This window comes from Pipistrellus kuhlii, unplaced genomic scaffold, assembly GCF_014108245.1.
Source record: "Pipistrellus kuhlii isolate mPipKuh1 unplaced genomic scaffold, mPipKuh1.p scaffold_m20_p_41, whole genome shotgun sequence".
NCBI classification, from domain to species: domain Eukaryota; kingdom Metazoa; phylum Chordata; class Mammalia; order Chiroptera; family Vespertilionidae; genus Pipistrellus; species Pipistrellus kuhlii.
Genome location: NW_023425542.1, coordinates 1618783 through 1633074, shown reverse-complemented (window position 1 = coordinate 1633074; position 14292 = coordinate 1618783). Strand labels below are relative to the sequence as shown.

Genomic DNA, 14292 nt, shown 5'->3' with positions numbered 1-14292 from the left:
AGTCCACACTGAGCCACCTGAGTGAGTCCACACGGAGCTGCCTGAGTGAGTCCACACGGAGCCCACATGGGCATCCTGAGCCTGGCCGCCTGTTCGAAGGCCAGCTCAGCCCCACCCTGGCCGGCCGGTCCCACCGCTCGTCCTTGCTCTGCCCCTCTGATGGCCTGTCCGGCTGAGGAATGGTGTCCTGGTCTATTTGGAAATATGAACTTCGTGTTTCCTTATGTAATACAGGGTTAGAAATTGACCTCCCGCCAAAGTCGCTGACGGTCAGTGTTCCAGGATCCAAAAAGATTTGTGTCGGGGCCAGCTCCCTCCCTCCTGCTCCTCCTGGCAGCACCGAGCTGCCAAGGCTGGAGGGAAAGATGACAGGTCAGCAAGGCCCGCCACGCCACGCCAAGGTGCAGCCTCCTCCTGGTGAGGCGCCGTCCTGCCGAGTCCTGGTGCAGGGCGGCCCGGAGCGAGGAGGAGGGCAGGGGCTGGCAGGCTCCCAGGAAAGCCCCTCCTGAGGAGTCCATGGCGTCAGGGGTGGCCATAGGTGGTGGTGTTGGTGGACCTGAGCTTCGTTTACTTCCTGTGTGATGGGGAGCAGTCACTCCCCCTCTTTGGGTCTCGGTTTTCTCACCCGTGATACAGGGACTGCTCTCACCCTGGGCGCTGGAGCAGCTGGTGACGTCTGAGGTCTAACGCCCCTCGGAGGCCGACCTTCCTGGCAGGACCCTCTTTGAGGGCAGTGATAGGCCAGCAGCTCACTCACAGGCCAGGGCCACGGAAGCAGGCCTGAGTGGGAGACAGAGAGGGTCACAGGGGAGACCCACGGGAGAGGACAAACAGCAGCGTACTTTCCGAAGGCCGTTCCCGCCCCTCCCTCTTATTTATCTTCCTGGTAGTCTTCTCGGTGGATGTGGCCTGGGTTGCTCCCTAGCGGTGTCTGTGGACGTCAGTGGGGCCCAGGCACCGCCCAGTCCCGGGCGCTGGGCCGTGTCCCGCCCCGGCACCTGCCCCAAAACTGGAAAGCATGCTCATCCTCCGGCTTCTGAGTCTTTCTGGTGAGAAGTTCCCAGCGCTCTGCCTTGCTCTGACCCACACAGCTCCCACCTCACCCTCCCGGCACCCTGGCTTCCAGGAAAGGCAAGGAGCCTCCACCACCCAGGCCTCAGGCAAAGGCTGCCCTGTGGAGTAGGGGGAAGAGAGAGAGAGAGAGAGAGAGAGAGAGAGAGAGAGAGAGAGAGAGAGAGAGAGAGAGAGAGAGGGAGAGAGAGAGAGAGAGAGAGAGAGAGAGAGAGAGAGAGAGAGAGAGAGAGAATGAGAGAGAGAGAGAGAGAGAGAGAGAGAGAGAGAGAGGGAGAGAGAGAGAATGGGAGAGAAGAAGAAGGGTGAAGGAGAGAGAGTGCTGGCGACAGAGAAAAGCTCACAGCCGGACAGAGGGCTGGGGTCTCGGGAACAGGAACGTGGAGGGCGGGAGAAGGACCAGGGATGGGGAGCGGGGCCCAGGCACAGAGCAGGCAGCTGCAGCGACGATTATTCAGATTATTCCGAACATAAATATTTGGGGTTGGGGTAGAAATGGTTCTGTTGTCAAACAAGTCGGGTGGAAAGCACGGGGCAAAGCCGAAGACAGAGGTCCTTCCCTGCACCCGGGGCTGGGCTGTGCTTTCTCTGTGAATGCGGGGTCTCCCCAAGAGGCAGCCCGCAGGGCTCCCAGCTGGTGTCAGCACCCCCTCCTCCCTGGAGGGACCAAGGAACACAGGGGGGCACTGACAGATTCAGAGGGAGACATGACGGACACAGGAGACAGGGCTTAGGTAAAGGGAGAGGCAGACAGACAGAGGGACATGGAGAGGAACATGAGAGCTGGGAGAGAGGGGAGAGGGAGGAACTCAGCAGAAGGAGGTAGAGCACAGACAAACGTGAAGGTAGAGGCGGAACGACGGGCAGACACGGAGACAGAGGCATAGTAACCTTGGCAGAGACCCAGGAGAGAGAAGGGGCTGGCAGTGCCCCCTGAATGCCAACTCAGGAAAGCCCTTGCTTGCCATGAAATGGAGAGACAGCAAGTTTGGCTCCTGTGCTGGCCACCCAGATGCCGCCAAAGCCCAGGACCAGCGCCTGGGGGGAGACTAACGGGCCACAGAACCAGTTCAGTCACCCGCCCGCCAGAGAAGAGGGCCTGGAGGGGACATCCACTGAGAGCAGCCCAGCGGCTGAGCTGCCAACCGAAGGCCATTGGGCGGGAGTGGGGGTTTGGGGGGGTGTTGGGGGGATGGGGGTAGGGGGTGGAGGGGGAGAAGGGGGAGCTGTGCCACTGCTCTTTCTCCTGGAAAACTCCACTACTGCTTGGCTTGTCTTCCAGAGGGCAAGGCTGGAGCTGAGCCCTGAGATTAACTGAACTGTTTTTAAACGATCTGCCATTAATTTTATGGCTTTGCAAGAGCTTTGCAGAGGACAGCTCGCCTGGGCGCCTTCAGAGGCTGTATTTCACGGGGTTCCTGCTGACTCAACCCTGCAGGCCATGGCCTCCTTTTAATCCCTCCGATCCCAGCCTGCTCTGACACAGCGCAGTCCCAGGGGACCTCTCTGGAGACACTCACGTCCCCGCCAGCCGCCGTGGCACTCTGTGTGCATCCTCGCAGGTCTCGTCTGCTCCAGGCGGGATGTGCCGGCAGGCTGAGTCCTTCGTCTGATGCCCTGGGGCTAGGGATCATGGGGGTCACACGGCAGCACCCTTCTCCTCACCAGATCTTTCCAAAGCATGGGTCCCAGTGGACTGCTCCCCTGCTCACACGCCGCCCATGGCTCCCGTTTGCCACACAGTCCACCTGTCATCCTCCAGCCCCGGGGAGATGTGAGGCAGAATTCCTCTCCGTCCTGTTTTCTTCCACTCTGAGGCCGGGGTCTCCATGTTATCAGTACACTTGGGATTCCAGTAGGAGCAGGCTCCCAGTTTCCAGCGAAGAGAGCTTGGAGTCTCCCTGGTTCCCTTCTCCCTCACCCCCACAGCTCATCAGTTCCGGGGCATTCTACTCAGGAAGCGTCCCTCATGCCTGTCTCCTTTCCACCACCCCTGGCCAATACCTAAGCTCAGGCCTTATTACCTTATTAGAGGCCCGGTGCATGAAATTCATGCACTGGGGGGGTGTCCCTCAGCCCAGCCTGCACCCTCTCCAATCAGGGAGCCCTCTCACAATCTAGGACTGGTGGCTCCTAACCACTCCTAATCGCCTCCCTGCCTGCCTGATTGCCCCTAACCACTCTGCCTACCAGCCTGATCACCCCCTAAACACTTCCCTGCCAGCCTGATTGATGCCTAACTGCTCCCCTGCAGGCCTGATTGCCCCTAACTACTCTTCCCTGAAGGCTTGGTTTCCCCTCCCAATCCCAACTGCCCTCCCCTGCAGGCCTGGTCACTCCCAACTATCCTCCCCTGCCAGCCATCATGTGGCGGCCATCTTGTGTCCACATGGGGGCATTCATCTTTGACCATATGAGGGCAGTTAATGTGTTGGAATGATGGTCAATTTGCATATCACCTCTTTCTTAGGATGCCTGGCTCATTCCAAGAGCTCCTAACTGGTCTTCCTGCCTTAGTTTCCCTGGTCCAACCCATCCCTGCCTCTGCAGAGCTGACCATGTGATTGCCCTGGGTGGGAGTCTCCATGGTTGATGCCATCTATACCCCTAAACTTGGCCCACATCACCCCTCAAGTTCTCCCTAGACTCGCCTCCCATCATTCCCCACTCTGTTCCCACACTGTTCTCAGGCACCCCGGGCTCCTTCTCCCCTTCAGGCCCTTGCACGTGCCATTCCTCTGCCTGCAATGCCTCCCCGCTTCCAGCTTTGTTCATGCCTCTGCGTTAGCGCTAACCATGTGATAGTGTTGCTTACTTTTCTCTTCCTCTTGCATCGCCTGGCAACTCCTTGAGATATCAGCCCAGAGCCCGGCTCTAGAAACATTTATTGAGTGAATGCATGGATGGGTGGACAGATGGGTGGATGGATGGATGGATGGACAGATGGGTGGGTGGGTGGATGGATGGATGGATGGATGGACAAATGGGTGGATGCCCAAGTAATTATCAGCCCAAGGCCGCACATGGAGGCATGCCATATGACTGCCATGGCGGGTCACCAGCCCTGCCACTGCAGAGAGAAGGGAAGAACTGCCGCTGGGCGCCAAGGCCTGGCTCAGCTTCTTCCAGCCATTAACGCATGGATCCACAGGGGTGCCTAAGCCGGGGTCTGCAGATCAAATTCAGGGTGTCTGTGATCTTAGGTGGAAAAATTATATCAGAGTAGTATTCTTGAAACAAGGGGGAAAAATATCACAGCTATTTTATATATAATAGTTATCACAGACACCTCAAAAGACCACGTATGCTCATCACTCCTTTTAAAGCGTCTCCACAGTCGCTGCCTCCTTCGTGTCTGACTGTGCAGTGGGCCCAAATCAGGCCCCAGGAGAAATCTATGAGCCAAGTATCAGGCCATATTAACGAGTTATTAGGATATTGATGTTCTTAGATGAGGTGCCGATATGGAGGCTCTGTAAGAAAATGTCCACACGCACCCCTTTTTAATGAGATGGAAATGGTAGTATTATATTTCGCAGTGAAATGGCATGGAGTTTGCAACTGGTTTTAACATGTTCCAGGGGAAGATGGGGGTGGGGTGGGGAAGAAACCAGTGCAGCAAGGATCTGATGGTTGTTGAAGCCACTCTCGTTCACTATTCTCTCCACGTTTGAGTATTTGGAAATTTCTTAATAAAAAGTAAAAATAAGTTTGAAATAAATGTCCACATAAATAATCATCATCCTTCCCGGGAGGCCGCCTGAGTGTCTGCGGGGTTAGTCAATGGAAACTGGGCACGCTAAAAATAGCCCAGAGATTTATCCCGTTTCCCTGCCTGGCACCTCTGATCGTTCATCATCGATGCTCAGAGGCTCAGATGCTCACGTTTGCTCCGCCGGCTCTCCAGGTGTCCCGGATGGGGCTGGGCCTCCAGGGGAGGAACAATTGAAAAGATGCTCTTTCAACATCCAATCCCAGTATTGCAAGTAAGTGCCTCTCCCCATCCTGCCACTGTGAGCCTCAGTTTCCCCATAGAACATCAATTCTGGTGTTACCTGCTTTGACTCCATAATAGGGTCCTTGCAAGGATCAGAAAACTCTTTTATTAAAAAAATATATTGATATTTTATTGATTTGATTTTTTTTTTACAGAGAGGAAGGGAGAGGGATAGAGAGTTAGAAACATCGATGAGAGAGAAACATTGATCAGCTGCCTCTTGCACACCCCCTACTGGGGATGTGCCCACAATCAAGGTACATGCCCTTGACCGGAATCAAACCTGGGACCCTTCAGTCCACAGACCAATGCTCTATCCACTGAGCCAAACTGTTAGGGCCAGAAAATGCTTTTGATTAAGCCTTTATTTTCTTGTGAAAAAGTGAAACATGCTCATTGAGGAATATTTAGAAACAAAGGTAATCAAAACAAAGAGAAGAAAAGCCACTCACCACACTATGCCTCCTCCCCCATATAACTAATGTTATTGTTTTAGAACTAGAGGCCCAGTGCACAAAATTCATGCAAGAGTAGGCCTTCCTTCCCCTGGCGCTGGCACCGGCCTCCCGCTGGCACCTGGGACCTGGGCTTCCCTAGCAGTCCCGGCTTCATCCGGAAGGTCGTCCAGAAGGATGTCTGGTCTAATTAGCATATTTTGCTTTTATTATTATAGACTAGAGGCCTGGTGCATGAATTTGTGCACAGGCGGGGGTCCCTTGGCCTGGCTGACAATCAAGGTTTATTGGGGGGCTGGCTGGCCAGGAGTAGGGACCCCGGGAGGTTGGCTGGCCGGGGGGAGGGGAGGAAAGGGCCACAGGAGGTTGGTCGCCAGGGGGAGGGGCCTCAGGAGGTTGGCCGTGGGAGCGCACTAACCATCAGAGGGCAGCTCCTGTGCTGAGCAGCTGTTCCCTGGTGGTCAGTGCGCATTGTAGTGATTGGTTGACTGGTTGTTTTGGTCGTTCCAGTCATTCCCATAGTTCTGATCATTTGGTCACTTAGGCTTTTTATATGTATAGATATTACCTTACATGTTATTGTTTATCATGAATATTATTTTCAATTTACAAAAACAGACTAAAATTATATATCATGTTATTTTTTAACATAACCCACTAGGGACATCTTTTCATACCATTACAGATTCTTTTACATTTCAATTGTTGCTAGGTTTTCCGTTACTAAACGCTATTATAATCTGCTTCACGTCTCTGGGGAGAGAGGATGATTGTGGGAATGGCCGGCCATGAGAGGGAGGCGTCTCCAGGAGCCCTGCCCAGAGGAAGCCCCGTCTTCGGCCATCAGCCCGCCCTCCTCCCCTGCCCATCCTCCTCCCCCCCCCCCCCCCCGCCCCCCGAAAGAAGAAGCCGCAAGTTCTTCGCTCTCAGGGGCACGTGAACGGTACTCACAAGAGGTTCGGAAAGGGAGGGCTGCCTGGGGATGGTTCTGAGGTGCTGTGGAGGGCCGTGTGTTTGTGCCAGCCTGGGACAGGGAGACAGGAGGAGCTGGTGGGACAGGAACCCAGCAGGCCTTCCAGGAAGCTCCCAAGAGCCAGGATGAGGACTGCACACTCATCCTCATGGCACTGGGGAGCTATGGGAGGCTCTGGAGCAGGACAGTGAATACTAAACAAACATAAAACCTCCAGAGCTTTGTTAAGCAATTGGTGATTTAACTCCTTCAAAAACAAAAAGAAGGGGGGCGGGGGGGCGTGGTGTCAGTAATTCATCATTAATGCCAAGGCCGGAAAAGGGAAAGAAAATAGCCGGGCATGATGGCAAGAGGCACGGCCCCCGCACTCCCCTGTTAGGGCACCAGACCCCCAAAGCGAGTCACTTCACTCGGCCTCCTCACCTGTTTATGGGGAGACTGGGAGAGAGCCGGATGGCAGTACCAGGAGGCAGCAGGAGCAAGGAAATGGGAGCTGGGCTTTGAGTCTTTGGGCTGAAAGGAGAAAGGCTGGGGAACCCAGGGAGACAGTGATGTGGGGGAGAACCAGAAAGTCAGAGGACCCTGCGGCTCTGGTGGTCAGATGGGGGTCAGCAGGGCGCCTTTGGGGTGTGTCTGTGAGTGATCCCTCCTGCAAGGGCCGGCCCTGGGTGAGAGGGTGCTGTTCGGTGCCCCCCCCCCCCCGCCCCCACCTGGAGGAAAGGGCCGGGGCGGCTTCTTCTCTCAGCAGGGTGAGGTTGGGGGTGGGGGGACAGACTGATGGCCAAAGACAGGGGCTTCCTCTGGGCACGGGCTGTCCGGTTGCGAATGGCATCAGAGCCAGGGGCTCCTGGAGACGCCTCCCTCTCACAGCCGGCCGTCGAGGCACCAGATTCGCACAACCATCCTCTCTCCCCAGAGACGCGGAGCAGGCGGAGGGGTGGGACGAGGCCGAGGCCGCCTGGTGCCTGGGGTCTGGGGTAATGGCAGCAGGTTAGAGTGGAATCCTCCACCCAGAAGGCGCACTCCCCAGCCGGGCAGCCACTGTCCCTGGCCCTTCTCCAGGGTCCCCGGTGTCCATGGCACGGACTCCTTCCTCTGAAACAGGCTGGGCCTTGGCAGGACGGGCCGAGCGCTGCCAGCCCAGGGTCACCTGTCAACCTCAGCTTGGCAGGAGCTACCGCGGCAACAGATCCAGGCGAGGTTTGCTTCATAAGCACAAAGCGGGAAAGTCCCAACGCATCACTCGGGGTTTCTCGTGGCCCCTTTCCCTGCCCCGCCACAGCCCCTCGCTGCTGCTCCCTCCACCTCCGGACACAGTTTGCCCCCCAGCATCCTGCCTGGCCTCCCCGCCCAGACTGCAACTCTGGTCAGGCTGTTTGGGTAAAAAGTTATGTCCCCCTGGGCTGGCCCAGCCTCCACAGTCATAAACCCGAGGCCACGCAGGCACCGCAATGCCGTGGGGTTGGGAAGGCCCAGTGCGACCCGGGAAAGGCTGTCCGAGGAAGAGAGGCCGCTGGCCACTCTGGCTGACCTGGTGCTCAGTGGTCAGCTCCCCACGGCGGCGCTGGCTCTCAGGGTGGGAAGGATGTTAGGGGTCACTGGGTCATCTCACAGACGAGGGCCTCGGAGCCTCCTGCCCGAGGCGGCCCAGGACGTCAGCGGCAGAGCTGGGGCTGAAAACAGGCTTCTCCATTCTCAGGCCGGTGCACCCCTCGCGTTAGTCACAGAAAGCACATTCTATTCCCTGTGGAGGCTGGAGGGTAACATAATCGGTTATAAAAATGTGTTCATAGAACACACAGCAACCCTCGAAAAAGAGCGAGAGGCTGATCTATAACAATAAAGCATAATATGCCGATCGACCAACCGACCGAACAGCAGAACGACCTTCTGGACGACCTTCCAGACGAAGCCAGGGCTCAGCCGGGCCACCAAGACCTGCTCTTGCACGAATTTCATGCATCGGACCTCTGGTAAGAAATATAATCAAGAAGAAGGAGCCGTTAGGAGCCGAGCAGCACAGTGTGTGCAGCACAAGGTTCAGCGGAACCCCCTCCTCCAGGATGCCTTCTCGGACTGCCCTCCGCTGCCCTGCGCCTCCACCAGCAGCCCTGGCTCCCGGCATCCTCATCGGCACTCAGACTCAGAGGACCTCTGCTCTGGGGGACCCTCAGGTCCTTGAAGGCAAGGGTGGCGTCTCATTTACTGCCGTGTCCCCATCACCAGCGGATCAGAGGTGCTCAGGAGACAGTTCAGTGAATGACCTCACTCAGGAAAGAACGATGCTTCTTCCTGCAGGCCAGGGCAAAGGCAGAGAAAGCACGGCCGCTTCTGTAAACCGAATCCCTGCATCTATCATCCTCCATCCAACATCTCTCCATGTCTCCCCTCCCCCACACCCCTTTCTGTCTGCACCACCCAGCCCGCCCCTGGGTTAAACGACGGGGGAAAGGAGCTCGGTCTTCAACGCAAAAAGCTCTTTGTCGGCTGGAGCCTTCCAGGAGCCACCACCAGTGTTTGGAAAGGACAGCCGAATCCGTAGAGACGTGATCTCATCCATATTTCCGGTCCCTGAAATGCATCGCTGTGAAGTGACCCACACACACGGAGGCCAGGGCAGCACCGCGGAGGAGCCGGAGGGCAGATGGCTCAATGTGATGAGGGATGGGGCAGAGGCGCCTGCCCGGGCTGGGCTGCTGGGACCCCCGGGAGCCTCACTGTGCTGAGCAGTCACTGCACCGGGGCTCCTGACAGTGGGCACCGTGACCCCGCTCCCGAGGCCCTGCTGCAAGCGGGGACAGCCGGTATGGGATGACAGCGGGACCAGTCCTCCCGGCGGCTGGTCCCAGCCTGGGTTCCCGCCGGCCGCCATGCAGGCCAGCCCTGCTGAAGGCCCCGGGCCCCACCCGGGCTGCCAGATGCTGCAGCTGCACATTCTCCGGGCAGGACAGGCCTTCTCGCCTCCTCCTTGGAAGTCTCTGGGAGAGAAGACACATCCTCCTCCCCCTCTCCCAGACAAGGGGCTAAGCAGGGAGCCCCGACTGGACAGGGTGATAGCATGTGCACTGTCAGCAGCAGGACAAGCCCAGTTCCCTGACGGACCGACCCCCCCTGACAAGGCCTTCAGAACGAGGACATAATTAAAGCCCTAAACGGCTTCTTCCGGCTCATACGCAGAGTGCCAACAGCCCGCGCCGGCCTGGGCGTGAGGAGTGGCACCAGGACTTGGAAGGAAGGCCCCGGCGTGGTGTGTCCTGCCCGAGCTGAGGCGGGGCTGCCTCTCGGAGGCTAGCAGAGTCCGCCTTGGCCAGAGCTCTGCGCCACCCATTGCCGAGCGAGAAGGCACGCGTGCGGGCTGCCAGATGTCAGTTCTGTAATGAAACTCGCGTCCAAAGCCCCGCTGATGACAAAATAAAGCAGGCTGCGGCAGGCACGGGAAATGCCGGGAAGCATTCCACGGAGGCTGAGCTCCGGAGTCGTGACTGAGATGCCCACACATGTGCACACACGCACACAGGCACTCACACACGCATGTGCATTCACACATGTCATAGAGGCTCGGGAACCACGCTGGCCTCGGAGGCTGACTAACCTGCAACGGATGCAGAGGCACAGAGAACTGTGAATGCTTTAGGGATTGTCATGTGGGAGAGAAATTCGCGTTAAGGTGAACAAGAGTTGCTGCTCTTTGACCACCTACTATGCGCCAAGCCCCACACTAGAGGTTTTCCTCTCCTCATCCAATCCCCATGGCGAGCTCAGGGAGCCTTCCTGGTTCCCCCGTTAGGGCTGACCTCGTGGAGCTCATATGGGATTTAAAGATGGGGCTGCCCTCATCTCCACACCACTCCACCCCCTGCAGTGAAGACAATCCTATCCTATATAATCCTATATAATAAAGAGGCAATATACAAATGGTCGTTACGCCATGACGGGTCATGACCACCAGGAGGACAGGGCAGTGAGCTAGGAACGGGGCGGGGGTGGGGGGTGAGGAGAGCTAGAGTGGCAGTGGGCAGGGCGGCCAGCTGAAACAAGCAGCATCGAGCTAGTAGGGCACAGATGCATGCGCAGGGCCACTGGTGATAAAATAAGACAATGGCCGGTGGCTCCCAGAGCAGAACGACACTGATGGGAAGATGTCACAGAGGGAAGCCTCTGTCCCAACCCCAGGAAGAACTAAGAGCGAGGGCTGGCCCCACGTGGAACAGGTAGTGAGACTCCTGTCCCAGGAGGGATGCAAGAAGCAGCAGAAACCATTCATGGGGATGGCCCAAGGGGCAGTTGTCTCTGGAGTCTGAAGAACTGTGTTTTCAGGCTCTCCCTGCCCTCCCCCCACTCCACACACACAGAGCACACGCCACCGCCACCCCCCCTCCCTCCACCCAGGCTGACAAGCCCGCTATGATGACAGCTCTGCCGGCTCCCAGGAGGAGGCCTCGCCCACATCCAGGATCCTCCGTGTTCAGGGAGCAGCCACGTGACAGCCCTGCCCCCAAGGACCCCCCAACGGTGGGTGGACAGGTCCCCCGGGAGTTCCCACGCAGGGAGCAGTGGCTGAGTCAGGAGCTGCCTGGCTGTCACCTCGGCCCCCCCCAGGGCGGGCACTGCGGGGGCAGGGCTGGCGCTCAGCCTCTGTGTGGGCGCCACCATCACGCCCTCCGCCCAGGACCGGCTTCCGCCTCCGCATGCTGGCTGGCGCGCCTGCTGGGCCCAGAGGCTGGCCTCGGAGTCCGACAGTGCGCTTCCAGTCCGTCTGCCCAGCAACCACCCGTGCCTCGGTTTCCCCAGCAGCAAGCCTGAGTCATCACTGCCATGAGCCCGGCTGGCAGGGGGGCTAGAACAGCCGGTCACAGGCCTCAGAAGGGTGACGGCTGCCATCGCCTCCCTCAGGCCCCAGCAGCCCAGGGAGACGGCGCAGTGATCTTGCTTCGATCATGGAAGACACTGAGACCCAGAGAGGCAGAGCCGCTCGGGCACGGTCACACAGCTGGCGAGCGGCACCGCCTGGACTGGGGCCCGAGAAGTTCTGGCGCCAAGTGCAGCCCTTCGTCATCCCTCCCCCTCCTCGGGGACCAGACTGCTCACCAACTTCCAAACTGTGTCCAAGGGGGTCCCTTCCTCTGCCTCGGAGCAGGCCATGGCTTTTCTGCTCCCCCGCCTCCCTCCCGAGTAATTCTGGTGTTTGTGGAGCACTACTATGTGCGCGGCTCTCCCCAGCTGGCGCGAGGCTGCACTGAGGCTGTGAAGACGGTGAGGCGGGCCTCCAGCCTCAGGAAGCGTCTCGGGGAGCTCACACAGGTGAGCTGGGCAGACACCCAGCAGGCGGCCGCCCTGGGAGAGAAGCAGGTGCGAAGCAGGGAGCACGTGGGAAGGAGAGGAGCAGGGAGTGGGGCAGAGGGCGTTGGGGAAGAAGTGAGCGGCTGGCTTTGGGGATGGGATTTGAATCAGGAGGCGGCGAGGAGCTGTCACCAGGGCCAGCACAGTCCAGCAAAGGCATGGAGGCTGGTCGGGTGGAGGCTGGTCGGGTAGAGGCTGGTCAGGTAGAGGCTGGTCGGGTGGAGGCTGGACGGGTGGAGGCTGGTCGGGTGGAGGCTGGACGGGTGGAGGCTGGTTGGGTGGAGGCTGGTCGGGTGGAGGCTGGACGGGTGGAGGCTGGTCGGGTGGAGGCTGGTCGGGTGGAGGCTGGACGGGTGGAGGCTGGTCAGGTGGAGGCTGGTCGGGTGGAGGCTGGACGGGTGGAGGCTGGACGGGTGGAGGCTGGTCGGGCTGCCAAAGGTCGTCTTTCCAAGAAGAGACGTGGGTGGCCTTGGAAGCCGCCCGGCTGCAAGGTCCGTTCGGGGCCTGGTGTGCCCGAGGCACATTCCGCAGAGTGCAGACAGAGACCTATGTCTCGCTCCTCTGAGCTCTTCCCACTAGTGTCCGTCACACACAGCCGAGTGTCTGTGGGTTTAGTTTCTGGAAAACTGCTCTGGTCAGAGTCCCGGTGGAGGGTCACAGCAGCATTTTTAAAAAATACGTTGTTATTGACTTCAGAGAGGAAGGGAGAGGAGAGAGGTAGAAACATCAACGATGAGAGAGAATCATTGATGAGCTGCCTCCTGAATATCCCCGCCCCCACAGCTGAGCTTGCAATCCGGGCATGTGCCCTGACTGGGAATCGAACCTCCTTATTCATAGGTCAGCACTCAACCCCGGCGCCATGCTGGCTCGGCCAAGCAGCATATTTTAAAGTTGATTTAAAACAGAAGGCTTTGTTTAAACAGCCGCCTCTCTCTTTCTTACGTACAGAAGACATACACAAACATACACCTTCAACAGTGAGGACTTTTTTACAGAGCTGTATCTACCTCAGCTGAGCTTTTTGTGATGACTTTTATTAATTATTGAATAATTCGATAAATAATTCATGATGCTCCTGCTGGCAAAGGCATCATCAAATGCTCTAGAGTGCAATTCAGCCATCCCATGGTCTTCCTGAAGCTGGAATAAAGCCCTGACTGTGTCTCCACATGTATGAATGCGTGTGTGTGTGTACGTGCCCATGTGTGTTTCTGTGTGGGCCTGAGTATGTGCCAGTGAGTGAAAACCTGTGTATGTTTGTCTGCGTATGTTTGTGAACTAGTGTGCCAGTGACTGTCCTTTGAGCGTATGCTGAGCAGCTTGTGTGAGCATGTGAGCAGAGGTATGTATCTGGGAAAGAATGAGTGGAAAGGGAATTTCTCCGGGGACTTTCTATTTTGCACGTGGTTATAATTTCTTTGGTCCCTGGTGATGGGAGCAATAGTTCTTCCTTCATTATCTGTATAGATCACCCTTAATAAAAAGCATCCAGATTTCAGAGGGAGAAGATTGAAATGCAAACTATGCCTGTACTGGGGAGCAGTGAGGAGCAGGGCGGGGATGATGGGAAAAGACAAAGAACATCGCTGCCTCCTGACTGTTCTTATTCCCCGAGCTGGACTTCTTAGGGCTGGGCCCACGTTACCGAGCCAGACGATGAAAGGGTACGGAAGCGAAGGAGAAAGAGAAGCTCCTTGGGAAAGGAAGACAAACCAGGCCAAGCACCTCAGCAGTGTTGGCGGGGTTTCTAGTCTGACGCCTTTCGGGGGGCGGGGACCTGAAGGTGGGAGGGAGATGGCTGCATTTGGGCGGGGAGGGTGCAGTTGGCACACCTTGTGTCCTGGGTTTGTGAGTTAATAATGTTTCTGGGCTTCTGTCTGTAAAACCTTCATCACAAATCCCTGCCCAATGACCACTGGGGGTCTTGTTAGAGCTCTGAAGAGAGGCTATGGGTCCAGGGTGCCCAGAGCATCATGGGAGTGGAAAGAACAGTTCCTGTTCCCCGATCCGGTCTCCGTCTCGGTCGCTCGCTGGCTGTGCGGTGGCGATGGGGCAAGTTGTAATCTCAGTTCCTGAGAAAGAAGCACAAACAGCACCAACTCTGACTGCGGGGCTGTGTCTGCATCGCCGTTTATTCGTACTTGTGTCACTTTTTGATTCGTGCATCTTGAAGCTATTATGTGCCAACACATTTATGGTTATTTTCTCTCTCTGTTGAATAGGCCCCTTTATCATTATGAAATCTTTCTCTTTCTCCCTGACAAAGGCTTTATTCTGAAGTCAACTTTGTCTAATTTTAAGACAATCACATGCCAGCCTTCCTTTGGTTAGCGTTCACGTGGCCATCTGTTCCCACCCCTTTTACTGTTAACCTCTCCATCTCTTTACAATTAAAGGGTGTTTGGTGTGGCTACCATAGAGTGGGGTCTTTCCTTGGAGTGTCCATGTACATA

The 14292-nt window shown here is 57.1% G+C and overlaps 1 long non-coding RNA gene across 1 annotated transcript; it reads left to right on the top strand.

The window, feature by feature from the left end:
• Positions 1-1622: 1622 nt before the first annotated feature.
• LOC123651256 lies at positions 1623-10166 on the top strand. The gene is made up of 4 exons (XR_006739847.1): positions 1623-1650; positions 7172-7177; positions 8497-8498; positions 9760-10166. It is a non-coding gene; the product is annotated as an uncharacterized LOC123651256 (long non-coding RNA).
• Positions 10167-14292: the final 4126 nt, after the last annotated feature.